The sequence below is a fragment of the Acanthochromis polyacanthus genome, chromosome 2 (assembly GCF_021347895.1).
Source record: "Acanthochromis polyacanthus isolate Apoly-LR-REF ecotype Palm Island chromosome 2, KAUST_Apoly_ChrSc, whole genome shotgun sequence".
Classification (NCBI taxonomy): Eukaryota; Metazoa; Chordata; class Actinopteri; family Pomacentridae; genus Acanthochromis; species Acanthochromis polyacanthus.
Window position 1 is genome coordinate 36,068,632 of NC_067114.1, and position 20,063 is coordinate 36,088,694.

The 20,063-nt window shown below is 40.3% G+C and overlaps 1 protein-coding gene across 3 annotated transcripts in view; it reads left to right on the forward strand.

Annotated features, from left to right (window-relative positions):
• The first annotated feature begins 12,266 nt into the window (after positions 1-12,266).
• The window catches only part of cemip (cell migration inducing hyaluronidase 1), a 167,080-nt gene continuing 159,283 nt past the window's right edge, over positions 12,267-20,063 (forward strand). The window contains exon 1 of one of the 3 annotated variants that reach the window (XM_051960360.1): positions 12,267-12,429. The gene's annotated coding sequence lies outside the window, so the exon portion shown is untranslated. Of the gene's footprint in view, positions 12,430-12,509; positions 12,704-12,844; positions 13,162-20,063 lie in introns of those variants that run through there. The other 2 variants (XM_051960365.1, XM_051960368.1) reach the window with 2 other exon arrangements.

Sequence of the window (20,063 nt, forward strand, 5' to 3'; positions counted from 1 at the left end):
ATTTGCATCTACTAAATTCTGACTTGAAGGGGTTGAATACTTAAGCAGTCAGTTTATTTATCTTTATATTTTTCATTCTTTGACATTATTTTGTAGACTGTGTTTTCATCTTTTTTTTATAATACGTTTTATTCAATTTTTACATTTAAATTTCCAAACATGAACACAAACACTGCCAGTGCTAAGGTATCTTCACATAAAATATAAAAATGAATGCATACAATCCACACAGTGCAAATACAATAGTTCCAGTGGTCCAGAGTGAGCAGACTCCACAGTTCAGTCCCCTGAGGTTACAGGCCGAGTCCCCCTCTGCTTGATATGATCAACAAAAGGACCCCAGATTGAAATATATCTTGTGTATCAGACAGACCATACCGAATCTCCTCAGGATATAAACAAGACATCATATCATTCAGCCATTTATAATAACTAGGAGGCATAGTGGACTTCCATTCTCTCAAAATGACCCTCTTTGCAGTAGTCATGCCAAACACGATGGCTTGCTGAGCTGACTGGGAGAATGACACAGTTTGATCTGAACAGCCAAGTATCACCGTTAAAACATCAGGTGTTATGGTCTTCTTATATACCGTACTGTACAATTGAAAAATTTCAGACCAAAAGTTTTTAAGCAATGGACAGAAAAAGAACAAATGCTCTAATGTACCATTACTCACTTTGCATTTGTCACACAAAGGTGAAATAGAAGTAAAAGGTCTATTAAGCCTAGTCTTAGAATAATGTAAGCGATGTACAGCTTTAAACTGCATAAGCTGAAGTCTGGCATTTATTGAACATGATTTTATACCTCTTAAGGCTCTGTCTCATAGATCAGCTGAAATCTCTACCTCCGCATCTCTTGTCCAAGCCTCGTTAACGTGATCTGATGAAGTTGGTTTTGAATAAAGGCTGGCGAATTGTGAAACCAAAGATCCCTAATTGAAATGATACCTTTCTTTGACCACTGCCAAAACACAGTATCTAATATAGCTGGTTTAAATGCTGGATTTTTGCATATAAGTACAAAGATGGAAAGATCTGGAAGACGCAATATCCTCTTAATTTGTTTCAAAATTCTTAGAGAATTGTGTAAAACAAAGTCATATTTAAATGTTTTCAGGGGGATGTCGGGTTTACTAAATAATAAAGCCAATAAGGATACACCAGTAGAGGATTCACAATTATGGGATTTTATTGCGGGCCAGCATGGCTTTTGGCAATCACTCATTTTGGCACCAGAAAACCAAGGCCCTAGCATTGCAGGCCCAATAGTAATGCCTCAGAATAGGCAAACCGAGACCAGCCTCCCAGGAGGGTTTTTGGAGATGCACTTTAGAAATCCGGGGAACCCTGTTGGACCAAATGAAGGGGCTAAGAATGGAGTCAACTAATTTAAAAAATGATGCACTGTGTTTTCACTTTGACATGAAATAGTTTTTGTTTAAAAATTCTGATCGAAACAAAGTATTGTCCTTGATTCAGTGTTGAAAACTAAAAAAAAGGGAAAAGTTTACAAGTTGGGTGAAAGCTTTTTATAGGCACTGTAACATAGATAGCAAAGAAAAAAACCCTTGGTGCCAGCCTCCCATGTGTGGGCAAAGAGCAAGTCCCTGCAATGTTAATAGTTTAGTATGACGACTGAAGATTAGTACTGGACAACGGTTAAAATTTTTATCACATGATTTTCTGCAATTAATTATGATTAATGGCATTGTTATGCGTAAAATTAAATAATGAATTTAAAAGCAGTGTATTCTGCACTTTTATTTTAAAAGTACTGATATATGAGCAAAAATGCTTTAAAGAAAGAAAGTGTTTTTTAACAGCAGTATTCCCTTTACACAGTAGCAGTTAAAATATTTCTTGTGAATCTCAACCTGAACATTTAAATGTAATTAAATCAAATAAAACCAAAGCTTTTTGCCACTACAAGGGCATTAATGTTTATCTGGTTTGTTACAGAAAAACAAGTTGCCCTCAGAGCCCAGAGCTATGATCATAACATTGAAACAGGAACATTCCCAGCAACAACAAGTTAACATTTATACATCTGTTCTTTTTTTCTTAACAGGTACCAGCAGAAACATTTTCCTTTTGTCAGGGAGCAGCAAAAACAGTCTATGTTAAGTAGCAGCTGTCCCTGATAAAGTGAGGTGGAGTGGTTGAACACAAAAAAAGTACACAGCTGCGACTGACTGTGGAGAAGAATTTTTAGTTTGTGAAGTCCATGCTTGTGCTTCTTTTTTGGCCTTTTGAGGCTTTGATATGTAGGACAGTGAAGAGTGACAGGAAACATGGGGAGAAAAGCAAATGGCAGTGAGTTGGACTCGAACCCATGACCGCTGCGTCGGGGACTGTAGTTCCAGTTTATATTGTCACATTAAAAAAAACTTTCAGTGATGCAGGTTGAGGCTCATACGTGCCGTCATTTCTTGCAATCCTTACAACGTTCCTCAGACCTACATCTTCCGCAAAACTAATTGGCCTGCAGTCCATAGCTAACTACTTCACTGCTGCATTTGTTTGCTTGTCTTCTTTTAGATTCTCTTGCTTTCTCCCACACGCTGCATCCAAGTGAAAATTATTGTAAGTCAATGCAGTATTCCCTGGAGGGATGGAAAGTGATGTGTGTGAGTGTATGTGAGTGGATGGCAGCATGTTGTGAAGGGCTGCTGGAGGAAGTTGATCTATGGAACAGCAAACCTCTCCAGGAGTGTGTGGGAGCTGAATGGAGCTCAGTGTAAGTCTGTAGCAGCAGTCGCTCATAGAGTTCATCTCCTTCTCAACTGACTACTGCTGTGTTCAAGCTTCTTTCTGAACTCTGGTGGAGACAACACACTGTTATAAAACGCTTGCTGCTTCCTCTTCCCATTAGTAATGGCTGGTAGAGGACAGCAGAAGCAGCATTGCTGGTGTTTATTGCTCATCTCACAATTTGCAACTCAGCACTTGTGATTATCTCATTTCAGTAACATAAACTTATCTATCTCATTCAACTAATAAGAAGTTTAGAATTTACAGGAAATGTATGTTTAGTCAAAGTTCATTTTCTGATATGATGTCTTATATTGTAGTCTGCAGTAAGAAAATGTTACATTCACAGTGTGTCTGATGGAGCCGTTGATGGTAATGTCTCTGTGCACTTGGGCAGTGCATCTAGAACGGCTCTAAAAGCAGGAAACGTGGTAGAGGAAGTCTTATTTTCCTGGTAAGTCTGACCACTAAAAATCCCTGAGAACTAGAATTGATGAAAAATAAATTCAAATTTAGCAGTTGTATTCTTGGTCAAGTAACACCATTTACAAAAAGTCAACATGCAAGTTTTCAAAAAGCAAAGAACTAACACAAATACACACTGACTTTCATTTACACTTACACACACACACACACACACACACACACACACACACACACACACACACACACACACACACACACACACACACACACACACACACACACACAGAGGCCACATTCACATTTCTCTTCCACACAAAAATCCCCCACATCATCCTGTCACAAAACAAACATTCTGAGAAAAATATTTCGATGGGCAACAAGAAACATTTTCACATCCTTTTACAGTCACACCATATCTGCTGTCTCACGCATGCACTTCTCTTCCCAGTAAATGCCCTTGTTGCTGAGCCTAGCACAGTTTTGCTTCTCTGGTTCTACAGCAATCAGCTTTCAAGACTTTGCATTGCTCGCTTTACACAGACAGCTCTTTCTAGCTCATGGCCCATCTCAGAATGTAACACCTTCACAATGTCACAATGAAGGAAGCTTTAAAGAGCAAATGAAGTCCTGTTAATCAAAACAGTGTCTGAATTCTCTCTCAAATGCATAGTCCTTTCTGTCAATCTGGTTACAATTGAATGTATCAGATTCATGTCTCAGCAGGGTGCTCATTTTTTACTCACAATGGCACCACACACAGCAATGCACTTTAAGTTGTGTGAAGATTTGAGGAAGACATTTTTCCACATTTCAGCACCAATATTGGTTTAACATCAGAGACAGCAAAAGATGCGGTTCATTATCAAAATTCTCATTCACTTTAGCCTACAATCTATGTTACAAGCATCTGTTACAGATAAAAATGTACACAAAAATAAAACTTTACTGATAAAAAGACAGAATATGTCAGATCAATGGGACCAGTGATGAATCTCATCTGGGTCTTCACAAAACATTAACAGGAGTAGAAATCCAGTTCGTTCCTTTGAGCTGTTTCTACACTGCAAAAACTCAAAATCTTACCAAGTGTATTTTTCTTATTTTTAGTCAAAATGTCTCATTTTTGGCAAGTCTTTGGGGATTTGTGTATATATATATATATATATATATATATATATATATATATATATATATATATATATTTCAGCTAGGTTGGCATTATTTCTGCTTAGCTCAGCGTGACTTAAGTTTCACCACACAAGTGCAAAGAGAGGACAAAGAGAGGACGTGCACTTCTGGTCTTTTTTCTGGTCTTTTGCCTTATCGGGCTCCCTTTTATGGGCTCCATGGGGTTCTGTTGTGTTGCCACTTCCCACAGGATTATTTAGTGTATTCACAACTTCAGTTGACACGTTCTGACACAGTCTTCCAATCTTATCATTGTTTGCTCTTAAATTTGATTCACATGTCTGATTTTGTCTTTTGTTCAATCTTAAAATTCCACACCTCTATGCATATATATATATATATATATATATATATATATATATATATATATATATATATATATATATATATATATATATTCCAAAAGTACAAATGTCAGAAATATAGATTGATCCACTAAAAGTAAATATTGGTGCCATCTATTGGTCTAACTTTACTGCAGAAGAACTAGGCTACGCAAAAAAACAAATTAATGACAGCAGGAGGTTTTGACATCCATCTATGCATGCTTACTTCACTGCAGTGTGATGTTAGAGGAAAAAGACCCACATGTACAGGTAGTACATTTTCATGCAGATGAGACTGGCATGTGTGGCATTTCCTCCTCTACTAAAGCCGCCGTGAATAATTTTATCTAGTAACCTGCTAAACTGTGCTGATAACTTTACACCGAAATATGACAACAGTGGCTGGCAGGGAGGTCTCGGATCCAGCAGCACCTGCTCATTGAGGACATCTGCAGGGTGACTTTGCACAAACGTTCTTGTTCAGCCACATAACCTGTATTTAAGTGCTTCAGTGTAAATTGCCACAATGCTTAATCTCTAGCAGGTAAATTTACATACATTGGTATTTTGTGTGGTTGTTGCTGACTTGGATGACTGAACCAGAACAGTGGTGAGTTTGAAAACCATGACCAAACCTTATGATGACAACATGTTATTATGAAAAATGCCCTTATGAAAGAGAACTTGGAAGAATACTATAATTGAAAACAGACTTTAAAAAGGGAATTTCTCTTTTGCTATAATAAAAATGATGAAATTCCAAACTATATGAATAAATGGAAGAGATACCAGTTTAATAGAATAACATATTAGGGATTCAAGACTGGTCCATAATGAATCATAATGAATCATGTCTATTCATGAAGCACCATCTTGATTTGGGCTGATCAGTAAGCACTTCTGCAGTCTTCTTTCTCCATGGCTCTTAAATTGGTATTGAACTTGCTACCATTGTCTTCTGTAGCGGAGATCCTGCACTCAGCTTCCTCCACATGCTTCTCTAAGTCGGTCACTCATTTGTGAATAGTGGACAGTGAGCTCTCAAATGAGGAGACGGATGTTTTAATTTCATTTAGAGCCCTGTCAGTTGACTGTTTCATCCATACCGTTCACATATGAGGCAACTGATTTTACCTTGGCTAAAATCTATTTCATATTAGCTGAGCTAGCTCGTTCCAAAGAGCTAGCTTCGCTGTGCCGAACTTTGTTGGATGCCTTCTTCTTTAACGAGGACGTGCTGGAAGGTGTAAAAATGTAAAAATCTTTGTCATGCTGCTTTTAGGCATCTTTACAGTGTAATTGACACATTTATTTGGAGAGAGTTAAGCACTTGTCTGGAACCTGGAGCGAAGCAAAATCTTAAGCGGGTATCTTGCTCCGGGTCATGTGATCTCCCCCGTTTGAAGTGTTTTTGAGGAATTTTGATTGGGAAAGCTTGTAGTTTGTAATTAAAATGTAATTAAAAGGGAAAGGAAGAGTGAGGTGCAGTACTTAATATCTGCCTTAAAGTTTAACAACATAGGTTCAAAATTGTCACTTTGTCAGCTTAGACAGTGTTGGGGGAAAGTTATACCTAAGTATGTCAAGCCCTTATCTGGCCAGGTAAAATTGCCCAATGGAGATAGGGACTTAGGACAGTTTGATGAAAGCTTAAGGGCCTCTGATTTCTGCCAGTTAACCTTGTATCCTGAAATATTAGAGAAACTATCAATTATTCTAAATATGGAAGGTAAGAAACTTTTAAGACAAGAGACAAATAGGAGAATGTCGTCCAAGTATATCATGATTTTTTTTTTTTGCTCTGTTTGAGCAATCTGGATGCCTGTGAAGTCTGGGTCCCTTTGAATGGCCTCAGCCAGCGGTTCTTGGGCAAGCACAAAGAATAGAATGGACAACCCTGTCTTGTACCCCTGTCAAGATTAAAAGTGGATGATATTAGACCATTGGTGAGAGCTGACGTTTTTAGAAAGGTGTATGAAAGCCTAATCCAGTCAATGAATTTACTGCCAAATCTGAAGTTTTCTAGGGCAGAGAAAAGATACACCCACTCCACCTTATCAAAAGCCTTCTTGGCATCGAATGAGATGGTCTTTGTTTTGTGTCGCCCACATGATGTCAATCAAGCGTCTGACATTGTCTGCCAAGGATCAAGGTCGGATGAAGCCAACTTGATAGGGATAGATCAGGGAAGTTAATACGTTGTCTAATCTATTTGTCAGGATTTTTGAAAAAATTTTGCTATTGCATGATGTCAAACTTATGGGTCTGTAATTTTTGCATTCTAGCGGGTCTTTACCATTTTTCAAAATGAGTGAGATGACAGCCTCAGAGAGAAGTGAGGGTAACCTTCCTCTGCCAAGTGATTCATTATACATATCCAGGGGAAACTGAGCTAGAATCTCAGAGTAGGCCTTATAAAACTCAACAGTGACACCATCCATGCCAGGAGCTTTACCAGAAGATAGGTGTTTAAAGACCCCTATTATCTCTTCCTTCGTTATTGGAAGATCTAGTTCAGGGGTCGGCAACCCGCGGCTCCGGAGCCGCATGCGGCTCTTTCAGCCCTCTGTTGTGGCTCCCTGTAACTTTGGAAAATACATTGTTCTGCCTTTCAGGCACGTTTCAATGCATTTTAATATAGAGAATTTTATTGTGAAATTACCGCTCTTACTTTGACGTGTCACTCCACCGGATGTGCTGTGCCTGTGACATGAGAGCGCAAAGCTGATGCAGAGAGACAACACGGAGCTTTCGATTCCCACACGTTTCATGCCTTTTTTTTGTTTTACTCCTGGAGAAGAAACGCCTGTAGTTTCACATCGTTTTGTACTCAAGAATGGCAAGCCTGTATATTAAAGCTCCACTCCAAGAAAGACACGTCTTGTCTTTGAGTCAAAAGTACTCATGATAGGGTAATACACGTTACTCGCAAGAACACGGCTCGATGTCACATCCAGGCAGCAGGTCAGAGAGTCAGAGGAGTGTCGTCTTGGAAAAATAGGGCAGCGACTTACCGAAGAAAAGTTATTAGCTTAAGATAAATAGATTTTACAAGTTAAATAGACATTGGCAAAATATTGAGTTCCAGCTAACATTACATAACATATGAGGTCCAGGAGCAAAAATGACATTAACCAAGTAAGATAAATATTAGTGGAAGGACACAATTAAAAAATGAATCTATCTATTTAGAGGCTTTGTAATTAATTAATCACGACTGATTAACAAGGGCATAGAGGTAAAAAAAAAAAAAAAGCGATAAATGCAGTGTTGTCTTCATTTTAAATGCCAAAAGGATTTTGCGGCTCCCGGTGTTTTCTTTTCTGTGGGAAACGGGTCGAAATGGCTCTTTGAGTGTTAAAGGTTGCCGACCCCTGATCTAGTTGTTCTACCTGCTCAGCGGAGAGTGAGGGGGGATTAAGAGAGCAGAAAGATAACTTTGTTCCTCGGCTTGTAATTTTGAGGGGTAGAGTTTTGCGTAGTATGTTCTAAATACCTCATTTATCTCTTTACTGTTGGAAATTAAATTACCTCCCTCCCCTCTGACGGCGAAATAGCGTCCATGTTTTCCCTTGTTTAATGTACCTCACAAGTAGTTTCCCTGCCTTGTTGCTGTCCTCAAAGTACCTCTGCCTTGCCCTGAACAACATAAACTCTGCTTTAGCAGAAAGTATGTTGTTAAGTTCATACTTCAACCTAGTAAACTTTGTCAAGTTATCTGAGGACATATTTTGTTTAAAGGTGGCTTCAGCTGTTTTGATCAGCTTTTCCAAGTCAGTCTGTCTAGACAAGTTTTTCTTCTTTTTAAAGGATGCGTATTTAATGAAGTGCCCTCTAATAAAAGCAAAAAAGAGACTGGTATGGATGGTGTCCATTAACAGGGTAGAACTGAGTCTCCACCTGGGACTCTTGTCTAATCTACTAAATGGAAGGAGATGTAGCAGGACAGGTCTGATCTGATATGATGATGTTTTCAATGCTACTCGCTGTTGCAGATGATACCAGAGAGTTAGACACAAGGATGACATCAATTCTGGAAAGGCTATTATGAGGTGAAGTCTGGAATGCTTAGTTCTTTTTAGATGGGTTGTGTAAATGTCAAATGTCCACCAGTCTGTACGATTTACACATATCTTGAAGAGCATCACCCAGCCCCGGTTTACAGTTAGGGCTTTGGTCGAATATTGGATCCAACGATTCATTAGAGCCACCACCTGTCACTATTGGAAAATCACTCCGATTGACAGGTTTGCTCTCAAGTTTACCAATAAATGCTGGTTCCATTGTATTTGGAGCATGTACATTTCCTAATACAATGTTATGTTCCTGGATCTCTGAGAGCATTAAAATAGTACTTCCAGCCTCATCCACACTAATTGTGTGACACTTAAATTGTAAGTGTTTGTGAACTAAGGTAGCAACACCACTACTACTCCTACTTCTACATGATGCTGCCACATAACCAATCCAATCAAAGCCAAAATAGAGTTTTACCAGAAAACCTGCAAAAGTTGTTTGTGTTTACGACAGAGGATGAAAATCATAGAAGAAGATTTGATTTTAAGCACCAAGTTGCGCGGACTACTATGAAACGTGTATTTCGGTTGTTGGTGTAAAAATATGGAATTCTCAATTACAAGATTTAAAAGGTTGTACAGATATTTATAGATTTAAAAAATGTACAAACAAAGGAAAATTTGTCAATATGTACTTAAAATTTAAATTGGATGTTAATGATGATGATGATGATGAATTGTTTTGAGCTTGTTTTGAATTTTACTTGTATGGGTTTGTTTTGTTTTGTTTTGTTGTTATAATCAAAGTGTTGTTGGAGTAGGTTATTGAAAAGGATCTGTATGTGATGTCAGACCATCTTTTTTATTTTTAAATTCAATTTGTTCAAGTAGGGGGCAGGCAAATATAAGAATTGTTTTCTTCTTGCTGCTCCTTTCCAACCATGGAGGTGTTGATCTGAAAATGTAGAGTGCATTTATTCACAATTTATGTTGTCCACTTTCATGGAAGGAACAAAATAAATAAATAAATCACAGTGGAGCTTCTTCAACTCCTCCGCAAATAATTGAGTTTCTTGCATGAATACTCTCTCTCTCTATTTTTTAGATTTAATATAGTTTAGCACCTTTTTCCATTTAACTGAATGATTAAAGCCCTTCACATTTCATACTGTAAGGCTTAAATTTCTACTGCCATAGATTCAATGAAAATATTTGCTGTTGCTCTGGAAGATGTATCACCAAGTGCACCAAATTATACAACTAGACATACATGCACATATCCTTATACAGAAATGGGTAAGCGGAACCACATAGAAACATAACTTTAGATGACACTCAGTCATCAACTGACATCTTTTAACTGGATGTCAAAACACAAACTAACAGGTCCGTGACTGTAACTTGACCGCCACCTTGCACTGTTACTGCCATTAACACCCCGCAGTGCAAGGAACAGAGACCAGGACGAAACCCAATCCACCCCACAGCGCTCCGAAGGCAGGAACGGCATTTGGTGAACAAAGCAAAGATCAGATAGAAATATTAGGAATACACATTACAGTTGAATTTTCCAGAAATAAGAGAGACCGGGCACAAACCACCCAGCACTCACCAAACATGACCCCTCAAACAACTCAGACTGTTCCGATGTAAAATAACATTCTGATAAAAACTATAAGCACTCTTACTGTTTTTTAGCAGGTGAAAAGGTAAACAAGAGAAGCAATTATTCCAAACCAGTATGGTGCATGATGTAGAATAAATGTGTGTAGAAACCAGTCAACGGTCTCAGGGTGTGAGAAATAAAAGCAAAATATTAAAGACAGATCAGTTCAAGACTGCTCGAGTCCCAGCGTAAAATACAGTTATTTCTAGAACACAAAAGTGAATGAGTTCAAGTGTGGGATCCCCATGGAGAGGACGCCCGATTCCAAGAGCTGGCTGAATTAATACAATTCACGTATGTAATCGAGTGCTTTCTTTGGATCCCTGAATTCACGACTGCTCTCCGGTGACTGGATGATGAGCCAGGCTGGATACACCAAGAGGAACCTCATGTGACAGTCATGGAGCAGTTTCTTGCCCTTGATAAAGTGGAAGCTCCTGTCAATCACGCTGTTGCAGTAGTCTGGAAACATCATTATGACATGGCTGTCCCAGGACACTTTGTCCTTGCGGGCTGCTCCTGCTCCTGGTACCTCAGAAACCTGGCGATGATTTGATGCCACTGGTTCTGGTCTGGTGCTGATGGCCTCCTAGCCCCGATCCTGTATGCTGGTCTGGGAAATTGATTCCCCAAATCTCTGGAATAACTTCACCCAGGAACGATCGTGCATCATTGTTGTCACACTCCTCCGGAAAGCCAACAAAGCATAAGTTGTTCCTCCTCTCCCGGTTTTCAATGTCATCGAGTTTCTGTCCGAGCCGCTGTATCTCCTCTCTAGTGGCGGGATGGCTCTCACAGAGCCACTGGTTAGCTTCTTCCAAGAATGCTAGACATCCCTTGACGTGGTTCAGAGGCTCAAAAATTTCAGTCAGCTTTTCTTCTGTGACCAGCGCAGATCGCTTAATGTCATCCAGCTTCTTATCATGGGCCTCAAATGTGTCTGTAATAAGTTTTGATAGTCTGAAGAGCTACCTCGCCTCCTCACGGTCGGTAGCAACAGGTGCTTCGTTGCTAGTTAATGGCATGTCTGTGCTGTTAACCTTGTTAGCTTGCTCACTAGCCCTCATCTTAACTGTGGTGAAAGAATATCTTTGAATCTTCAGATTTCTTTTGGCCTCCCTAGGGCAACTTGCTTTACCTTGCCAGAAAAGTGCGTGTAGCCTCGAACCTTTGGGCCTTTGTGGAGATAATTAAAAGCTTAAGGCAGGAATCTCCACCGCCAGCATCACATGACTCCAAATAATTTCCTTTTCAATGTCTTGGCAAAGCTTTCAAAACACACTGGCACTGTGCAACTGATAAACTGATTGGATTTTTATTGTATGTTATTGTTATTCTGTGCTTATCATATTCATTTCTTAACTGATGTACTTATTTTAATGGTCAGGATTTGACATCAGTGTACACACACACACACACACACACACACACAGAGAGAGAGAGAGAGAGAGAGAGAGAGAGAGCGAGAGAGAGGGAGGGAATTTATTTCACTATCCCCATGGGGACACTTGAGGGACTCTTAAGGTTGCCCTGACCTAACTCTAACCCTAACACCAAGTTTTAACCTTCAGAAACCAGCCTGTACCGCAAGATGACAGACATCAGAAGTCCCACCAGGATATCAAAAGAAAAACATCCTCAGACACACAAACCCAGTTATGTTTCCGTTATTTATAAGGACATTACACTGACTTGCACTCATTTCCTGGAGACACTGACATAAAGCCTGTCATTACAGATGTGCAATTTGGGGTCTTTCTATCCCCATTAGTTTGTCTAGTCCCTACAATGAGACTGTGTATATAGCTTTATGTCCCCACAACACATGTAATACACACACACACACACACACACACACACACACACACACACACATTGTGGGCGTGTCTTTCGGCCAGCTGGAGTAAATAGAGGCGGCACCACGGACAGGGAATGGCCGTGTCTCTGCGCTCCGACACCGGCTGACACATGAGCAGCGCTCCGCTCCATCGCTGCACGGACCTGGGCTGCGCGTCTCACGGACCTGCCACGAATTATCCGCCACAGATCGGTAGGTCTCCGTGGACTCTTTAACTCCTGTTGTCGGGGCGTAGCGTGTGTGTTTGCGTGTGTTGATACTGTGGTGCATTGAGAGAGGGTACATCGGGGGCATCATTTGGCCGTTGCGAGCCACAGGTGTGCAGGAGGAGAGGTACCGTGTCTCGTGTTGCTGAGGAAAGCGGTCACGGAGACAGTGAGGACGGTGGCGGCCGCACATCTCCACGCTGATAGCGGGCTGGACTGCTGAACTTGCGCCGCCTGTCCTGTCTACTTTAGGGACAACGGTAAGTGAACTCACAGTTGGCGCTGATTGCTCCGCGGCATTTTCTGCAGACGCACTCTTGTCCTCAACAGTTAACAAACACGTCGAAATGTGCGTGCATCGGTATAAGTGGCGTGCGGGAAGCGTTGTAAAGATCCTGGGCATGATGTATCTGCCAGGATCCAGAGGGGAGCCCTGCTGCTCTGTGTAGATGTACCTCGAGATGTTGCCAGAACGCATCATTTTCATAGGCAGAGCGATAGACCACATGTAGGCTTTAGGCTGACAGACCCTAACAAATAAGAGCGTGAGCTTGATTTAGGAGACGTGCTTTTCTCACAACTGGACATCTTCGGCCTCAGCTGCTGTTTACCAACAAATGGTTCCTGCGCGTTTAGAGTCTCGTTGTGTGAAGCGTGTTCGGCGGAAACCCCGCTGTTGTTGTGTTCCCGAGGAAACCAGAGCAGTCTCCTTCAACAGGTTAGTGCCCGTCTTCCTCCATAATATCTGCAGGGATGACTCTTGCCAGTGTTGTTGTCTGTGCAGGTCTGCTTCGTGGTTGTAACCACAATTTTAGCCTGCTGAGGTCAAGAGTTAAACATTCCTTGGTACACCACATCCCCAAACTTCTCCACATATGTCGATTTTTAGAAAAAATACACTTTTGATAACTGTTATCACACTTAGAATGAGCAGTTTTTAAATATCAAGTGTTAAAGCTCATGATTTCTGTATGACTGTACAGTGATCAAGTCTCAGATCACTTTGACTATGTACAGTAAATGCATCATGTATTCTAATATTAATTACTGTTTAGCGATAATTCTTTCAAGCATGTTCCAACAAGAAGATTTTCTTACTCCCATATAAAAATGATTACATTTTCAAACAATTTTATTCATTTTACAGTTGCCCGGTGCATTATGTAGCTGTCTGGATGTCAGTCTGTCACTATAACATTCTGATTATTAGTGTTACTGTTATTTGGTTGCTTACCTGCCTGCTGTCTTAACATGTGTCCCTTCTGCCTTTGAAACACTCATTTGTACTCTCATTTGCAATCTTCTAACCTTCTGGTCACTGAGACTGATTCTGTGGTTTTGACTGCAAAATGTGTGGCTCAAGTGGAATCTGTGCTTGGGTTGATGGAAAGATGATGTCTAAGAGTAAAACAAGGACAGGCAGTAGGAGCAGCACTGATCAGTACTCTCAGGGGAAAAAAATGTGTGTTGAGTAACCCGCTCCGTTACAACGGAAAAAAAAGAGAAGCTAAACAACCAGTTGAGGTTAAACTAAAAGTCATAACTAGAAAGAACAGGTTGTCAGTCTGGAGTGCTGCGTTGATGAGGTTGAAAACAGAATATAAAGCTCTGTGTGTTAGGGTGTGAAGCTGGGGTGAGGATTACACAGGCTAAGGTGCGGTTCCATTTCCTTTCATCTGCAGCTGACTTGCAAATGAACAAGCTGGCGTGCGTGAGTGTGTCAGTAAGAAGCTGAGAGATTTTTCTTATTATAGGCTCACATCACTTATGAATCTGCAGCTGCTCTAATGTGTCTGATCTGCTGTGACTGCTCTGACTTTGGCTGCTGCACACAGACTCGGTCTATCAAAGGCAGTATAACATTTACTAGGTTGACTCGCTGTCGGAAATGGGAAATGGTTTGCTCTGTTAAAGCCTGATATTTTGTTGATTCACCCATCCACTGCAATCTGTCTGTGGCACTGGAATACCTGTCCTCCTGATTTGCTCCCATTGTAATGACGATGTTAAGCTAAATGAATTTGTCACTATCTAAGTAAGGATGCTGAAAGCTTGCTTGACTCACTGTAAGATAGTAATCAGCAGCTACCCATTAGCAGTCACATGACCCTCATCTTGCATGATATAGGAGCCCTTTGAGTTTCCTGCAGTGATGCTGCTGTTTTGATTCTGCCTATTTTACTTTTCTGGGGAAGGACTCATCAGTATCCTTTTGACTAAAAGCTTCAGTTAGTGGGGAAATGTGGAATTAAATTACCTTTCAGCAAGTTGAGTGGATGAACGTTCTGACAGTGTACAGATTAAATTCACTGGCGGCTGAGATCACCTCCTCTGATGTGGTCTGGCTGCTCTGCTTGCATTACACCTGCACTATAAATATTAATGAATGTGTTTGTCTTTTCCAAATGCAAACACATTTCCAACATGAGGTGAAAAGAGGATCAATTTCCAGTTGCCTAATTATATAATTAAAGAACATAACTTAAAGATTCTTGGAAAATTAATGGAAACTCACCAGTTACCCTGTAGCCACTTGTGACCATGGTGGCAGGTGTCCAGCAAAAGTTAGTCTATATTTCTTGTTTGCCATAAATCAAAATGTTACTTCCCTCCAAAACTGACTGATGAGACTGTGTGTGTTTCATAAAAGCTTTGACATTTGTTGCTCTGAGGGGAACAATCTTTCAAAACCTTCCACAAATTACTGTTGTGGCCACAACATTGTGTGTCTGAAAATTTTCAATATGGTGGGGTATTCAGAATGAATGATGTGAATGAGCAAAGCTGTGGTTGAGTTAATTAGAATGCGTCATCCCCGAATTAAAACCTGATGTTAGTTTGCTAAAGATGAACCTTGCCCAGCATCACTGCAGTGGTATAGGTCCCAGGCCTGCTAGCACAGCAACAGTAAAGACATCTTGAAAAATACAGGTTAAATGTAGCTCCTATAGAGACCGAGAGCACTTAATCTGGAGTTCAGGCAAAGGTATGTATCAGTCTCACTCTTTTCCACAAAATACATTCATAGCTGTTATAACAGAACATCTCATACACGTCTCACGGTATTCTGCTTCAAACAACATAAATGTACACCTGTACCTGCACACTTCATTACAACTATAATAAAATGCACAATTTGCAGCGATTGAAAGCAAACTGCTTCAGTTGCTTAAAAATATACTGGACCTAAGCAATAATAATAATAGACCTAAGTATCAGTCACAGGGAAATACAAAGCACCTTAAAATATATTGTTAATATTAGAATCATAGACAAAATGATTGGCACCCCTGGAATTTTTCCAGAAATTACACCATTTCTCTTAGAAATTGTTGCAACTACAAATGTTTTTGATTTCCTTGATGTGCATTGGAAAAATACAAAAACAGCAGAAGATAAAACTAAAAAAAAAAAATGTAGAAATGGTGTGTTTTCTGGAAAAATTCCAGGAGTGCCAATGCTTTCGTCCATGACTGTACTGTAACAAATGTGATTATTGTCTTTAAACTTTTGTGCAATTAGTACTTAATACTGTCAATGTTTCTGTGGTGCTTTAAGAATGTAGAATCCCAAAAATGATCAGTGTACAAAGTAAAAATAAATTATCAAATAGCAATCTGTCCACAAGACGGATAATAAACATAAAGCCTAGACCAACGCATTGTGGCGGCTGCCAAATAATTTGTCTGAATCATGTAAGATCTGACTGCAGACTTTAGCTATTTAGGCCATGTGATGTGGCTGTTGTTCTTTTTTAATTATTTTATGAGACATCAGTTATCCTTGCAGGATCATAATTAGCTAGCTCCACCTTTAGTGACAGTTATAGTTAGCGACGTTCCTACTTCAGTCTTGATGGATAGGGTGCTCTGTCAAAGATAATGAGTTTGAGCATAAGCCTGGATAGTACAAAAGTTTTCACCTTTTTGAAGTAAGTGTTGTGGGTATTTCAGTAAAGTGGGCTTGCAGTGAACGTATGTTACCCGAGTCATTTGACACCAGTGGTCTTGTGTTTATGGGCCTGAGAAATATTCTTTTTGTTCTGACTGCATAGTCAAAGTGTGGACACATTGGCCTAATTCATCTGAGCTGCCCTGATAGCATGGTTTTTGTTCAGTTCAGTTCAGTTCAAAACGCTCTATTCATCCCTGAGGGACAATTAAAAAGACATGAAGAGTAGGACATATCAGTGACTGTGACAACCACGCATACACAGATATGACAAGGTGCAGTGCAGTAAGTCATTCAATAAGTCTAAATTATTTTTACTTTTTATTGGGATGGTTACGATTATATATGTTACTCCCCGGAGCAGCAGGCATTATTGCCTAGCAACATTCAACATTCTAGCCTTTCAGCCTAACCCTTCCCACAGATTTTAAAACTAATAGCTAAACTCTCAACTGCAATTCTTCCTGAAGAATACACAACCTGTGTTGAACAATGCTGTGAAAAAGTAGTCGCCCCTCTAAATCTAATCATTGGTTTATTCCAGCCTTGGCAGGGAACAACTGCAATTAAATGTTTGTGATAGTTCGTGATTAGTCTTTTACATCGCCATCAAGGAATTTTGGCCCACTGTTTTGTACAGAATAATTTGAATTTGACCACATTGGATAGTTTCCAGCACGGACTGTCCTTTAAAGGTCTTGTCACAGCATCTCAATTGGATTCAAGTCCAGACTTTGACTTGGCCACTCCAAAACCTTTATTTTGTGCTTTTTGAGCCACTCAGAGGTGGGCTAGCACTGTATCTTTCCAAAAATGATCACATTCAGACTTGTTTAGTCTGAATGTGAATCTTTTGTCTTTTTCTTACTATGAAGTTTTTATTGTGGTTCCACTGTGTTGTTGCATCACAATTTCTGTTTTGTTTGCACCTGCTTCCCACTGAGATCCCATGAGGTGCAACACTGCTGCTTTGGAGATGACAATCTGAATAATATCCTGTAGTGTGAGAGATGTAACTTAATTTCAAAATCATTTAGAATTTTGTTTTGGTATTTCAAAGTAAAGTATTCTTGCTGCTTCACAGAAAGTGTTTACTATGCTGGTCTGCTAACAATAGAAACAAATACAACTACTGTGTTGGTTGAGCTTTTTAGCTTTTCTGCTGTCATCAAGTGTTAACAGTCTCAAGAGTTGGTATAGATTACCACAGCTAAGCAAGTTGTTACTGAACTTTCATTCATTGAGCAGACAACATCACAGCTATAGATACCAGGGTTTGCTAGAGGTGTATTAAAGGAAGAATTTACACAGACACTTACGTTTAGCAAAATCTGCAAATCATGGTCCCGTTTTATTTTTTTAACCTTATTTGTCCATAAATGATTAAAAAAAAAAAACAATAAATCAGTTTTTGCAGCCTTAAGCATTTAGCTCAGTGTTTGACACCAGTACTGTACACAAATTTCAAAATAAAATCCAACTATGAAGAAAATACTGATGTAAATGTATTTTTAAGCTTACATACCTTTGTCTGGTTACTAGTGTAAAGTTGTACATACTTTTGTTTTAAAAATCTACCCACAATTTTAAGCGTAGCAAGTGGGACAAGGTAAAGCTATGGATGGAACGCCAGATGCATGCGTCCACACACACACACACACACACACAAACAAAATTACAGCGCACCCTAAACATTTGGCATTTCTTCTATTGTATTGGTTGAAAACATTTTTTTTTCCCATACTGAGGAACACAACTCTTGGCAGAGTGAAAGCATTTACTTTCCAGGGCAGGCTGGAGTTTCCACACACACATCCACACATAGTCAGAGACAGTGGGAGAGAGCTGCCATCGTGGATGACTGGGTCGGCAGCCAAAGGCCACAGTTTACGTGAGGAAACCATCAGCTCTCTAACCTCAGCTGAAAGAGGAAAATTTCTCAGCCCGCTAGGCAGGCCTGTCAGCTGCAGGCTACTTTCTGCTTTCTCCTCTCCTTTGCTGTGGAGAATAACTATATTATCGTGCATGAGGCAGGCTAGATGGAATCTCGTCATCTTTTCTGCTTTTTTAACCCATTCATCAAATCCTTCATGGACTGTGGAATTGTAAATACCACTTTTTTTCCTGTCTGTACTTGCTACACTGCAACAGAAGCTGGGCCAACCTGGTGGCAAACTCAACTCCACCCGTTCCATGTTCTTAATTAATGAAATCCCATAGCAATAAGGCACTCGCACAACACGCTGGGTGTAAATTGATTACAGGTACTGCCATGGCACCACAACAGACAGCTGCGCTTTCTTTGGGTGGAAGTGTGGTATTTTTTTGAGCTTGCCGTAATCGAGGCAGACAATAGACCAACAACAAACCTTGGGTCACTAGCAGCCTGAAAGGCCTGCTAAACCAGAAGAACAGCTTTCAGGGTGGGTGACACTGGCAAAGTAAAGGCACTGCAAAGAGAACTTAAGAGGAAGATTGGGGGGGGGGGTGTAGAAGCCTACAGGCTGAAACTAGAACATCAGCTGAGGCAAGATAGCATGAACCAGGCATGGTCCGCTATGAGGACAATCTCTGGCTTTGAGCGGAAGGGTGGACCGCTGCCAGACAGAGACCAGGACCTGACTGATGGTGTGAATGCCTTCTTCAATAGATTCCACATCACTGCCTCATCTTCTCAGCTCCCTGTAGTGCTCAGTCTTCCATTCTCCAGCTCGACCACCTCCTCCTACAACCCAAACTTCTACCTCCATCCTCCGTCTTTTAACATCAGCAGGACTCTTCTATGTGCATTGTACCTGACTGTTGTGGCCAGTGCTTTATCCTTTGGGGTTGTGTGTTGGGGGGACGGGGCTCACTCTAGGGACAGAAACCAGCTGAATAAGCTGGTCAAGAGGGCAAGTGTCACAACTGGTGGCTGGGGTGAGCACTACATGAAAAGCCAGATTATTGGCCCTGTGAATTGCCGAAAATCCACCAAGTTCCCAGCAGTGACTGAGGTGAGAATGCTCAAGAAACTGAACTCTATTGTGAGCAATGTTTCTCACCCACTGCACAATCTGGAGGTGTTTAGGCAAAGCATCTTCAGCCTCAGTGCAGGTCTGAGCACAGCAGGAAGTCCTTTCTACCAGCTGCAACCAGGCTTTTTGATGCACATTAATTCACATTAACACATTGCCTATGTTTTGACTTTTCCATTTTTTTCTAAGTTATGTTGGTGTTCTGTCAGGACGGTGGGTTGTCTGCATGTTAATATGCTGCTGTAACAAAATAGTTTTCTGAAAAGGATAAATAAAGTATTTATCCAATTCTAAAATAGATATTCAACTCTACCTGCCTGTCCACATGCCCTTGCAGCTGTTTAAAGCTTGAATACAGTAGCTGCTTAAAAGCTGACATTAAATTCAAAAAACAAAGCCATATACTCCAAAGCATGTTTTGTTTGGATCCCAAGCGTCCAATTTAGATCAAAGGACTGGAAAAGGGTGTAGTGTGGTATACACCCAATGGGATTTCTGTTTATCTGCTTTTTGATTTGCAGTAGTTGAACTGACCACGTTTGCAGATGAAGACAAGACTTGAGAATGTATCCTGGATATCAAGAGCATATTGTAAGCACATTGCTAAACAGCAAGAGCTTGGCATGCAGATGGTGTTATAGAGCAACAGAAA